The sequence below is a fragment of the Triticum dicoccoides genome, chromosome 3B (genome assembly GCF_002162155.2).
Source record: "Triticum dicoccoides isolate Atlit2015 ecotype Zavitan chromosome 3B, WEW_v2.0, whole genome shotgun sequence".
Classification (NCBI taxonomy): Eukaryota; Viridiplantae; Streptophyta; class Magnoliopsida; order Poales; family Poaceae; genus Triticum; species Triticum dicoccoides.
In genome coordinates, this window is record NC_041385.1 from 626,172,192 (window position 1) to 626,174,681 (window position 2,490).

The window sequence follows — 2,490 nt, forward strand, 5'->3', positions numbered from 1 at the left end:
TTCGGGATAAATTTGAGCACTCTTGTTCCCATTTTTGGGTCCATCTAGGGAGGCGCTCAACACAACGAACAAGGCAACCGGACTTATAATGCTTGAACACTCTCACTTAGCCATAGAATTCTATAATTTTAAATTTCGGCGAAGTCCCTAGTGTTCGGAAGGCCGAATTTGGGGTGCTATCCACGCCTGGGCCGGACAAAGCCGGCTCCTCGCTCTAAGCGGCATAAGTCTTTAGGGACTCGCAAAAAACCTCTCGAACAGCGACCGGCTCTCGCCTCATCATGACGGTCAGTTTTAGCTTTCTCCACTGAGGCGCTCGCCCAGCTCAACTGGGGCGCAATCGCAGTGGTTCTCCCAGTGCTACCTTAGCCGATACAACGGAACATAAGGTACCAAAACATGGGAGCCGGGCAAACCCAACTATTGACCCAAGACATGATTCGGAGCCGATGCATATAATGCTATAAGTTCGGGGTGCCGCACTTGTGAAAGTGTTCGGACTTATCACACCATGATGCGGGAAACATAAGCCCCTGGTGTACTTAGCCGTACCAAAGTGTACGGATGCAACATGTCATAAATGAACATATGTATAAGAAAGAAATGCAATTATAAGCAAAAAGGTCCTGCATTGCTTATTCAAGAAAAACTGCTGTGAATGCAGAACGATACAAATGGTGCGATAAGCAAGGGATGGGACTATTAAACATGTCCCCCTCCAGGGGTAGGCTGCGGAATGGTGTATAAAACAGATTTAATGCTCGTAATGGAGACCACCTGGATATTCGTTGTAGCCTGTCTCCTTCCCTGGCTGTTGCATCGTGAGTTCGGCAGGTCTGCTGCCGGACAGGGCCTCTGACGAATGGAGTCCTGTGGGTAAAAAAAAGGAAAGAGAAAAAAAAGAAAAAAAGAACGACACACTTGAGAGCCCCTGGTGTGGTTAAGCCGCATTCTGGGCCTATCGTGGTCGTGCCCCTCCCCCCATGCCCATGGTATCTCCAGAGCGTAATGGTGTACACGAAGGACCTATCTTGACATTTTGCAGGGGTTGGGGTTGGGGCCGCACTGCTACGCGTGCTCGGAACGTGCCAGGTGGTCTTGTTGTAGGTTACTCCGGGCGCGTTTAGCCATGTCCGGTCGCATAACGGCCGGACTCGAGAATTGCCTTAAGAGGCTGCACTGTACTTCTGCCGCGAGAGCCGCTGTATGTTCCTCCGTTCGGAGAGAGCGTTCAGTGTTTCCGTTGACCGTGATGACTCCTCGAGGGCCTGTCATCTTGAGCTTGAGGTATGCGTAGTGCTGCACCGCGTTGAACTTTGCAAACGCGGTACGTCCGAGCAGAGCATGATAGCCGCTGCGGAACGGAACTATGTCGAAGATTAACTCCTTGCTTCGGAAGTTATCCGGGGATCCGAAGACCACTTCCAGTGTAACTGAGCCTGTACAATTGGCTTCTACACCTGGTATGACGCCTTTAAAGGTCATCTTGGTAGGTTTAATCCTTGAGGGGTCAATGCCCATTTTGCACACTGTATCCTGATAAAGCAGGTTCAGGCTGCTGCCGCCGTCCATTAGGACTCTGGTGAGGTGAAATCCATCGACGATTGGGTCTAAAACCAATGCGGCGAATCCACCGTGGCGGATGCTGGTGGGGTGGTCCCTTCGGTCAAAAGTGATCGGGCAGGAGGACCATGGATTGAACTTCGGGGCAACTGGCTCCATCGCGTATACATCTCTGAGTGCACGCTTCCGCTCCCTTTTGGGTATGTGTGTTGCGTATATCATGTTCACCGTCCGCACTTGTGGGGGGAAACCCTTCTGTCCTCTATTGTTCGGCGGTCGGGTCTCTTCCTCGTCATCGCTATGCATCCCCTTGTCGTTGTTTTCGGCAATTAACTTGCCTGCCTGCTTGAATACCCAATAGTCCATGTTGGTGTGGTTGGCTGGCTTTTCGGGGGTGCCGTGTATCTGGCACGAGCGGTCAAGTATTCGGTCCAAATTGGACGGACTCGGAGTAGTTCTTTTGAATGGCTTTTTCCGCTGACCGGGTTTAGAGCCTCTGAATCCGGCATTGACTGCCATATCCTCACTATTATCGCCGTTAATGCGGCGTTTGTTTTTGTTGCGACGCGACCTGCCATTGCGGTCCTTGATATCTGGACTGCCAGAATTTTTGCTGAGGTTGTTGCTGCGTGCTAGCCAGCTGTCCTCACCCGCGCAGAAGCGGGTCATGAGTGATGTGAGGGCTGCCATGGATTTCGGCTTTTCCTGTCCCAGGTGCCGGGCAAGCCATTCGTCGCGGATGTTATGTTTGAAGGCCGCGAGGCCTCCGCATCCGGACAATCGACGATTTGTTTTTTCTTGGTTAAGAACCGTGTCCAGAATTGTCTGGCCGATTCATCTGGATGCTGAATTATGTGGCTTAGGTTGTCAGCGTCTGGTGGTCGCACATACGTGCCTTGGAAGTTATCGAGGAATGCGGCTTCCAGG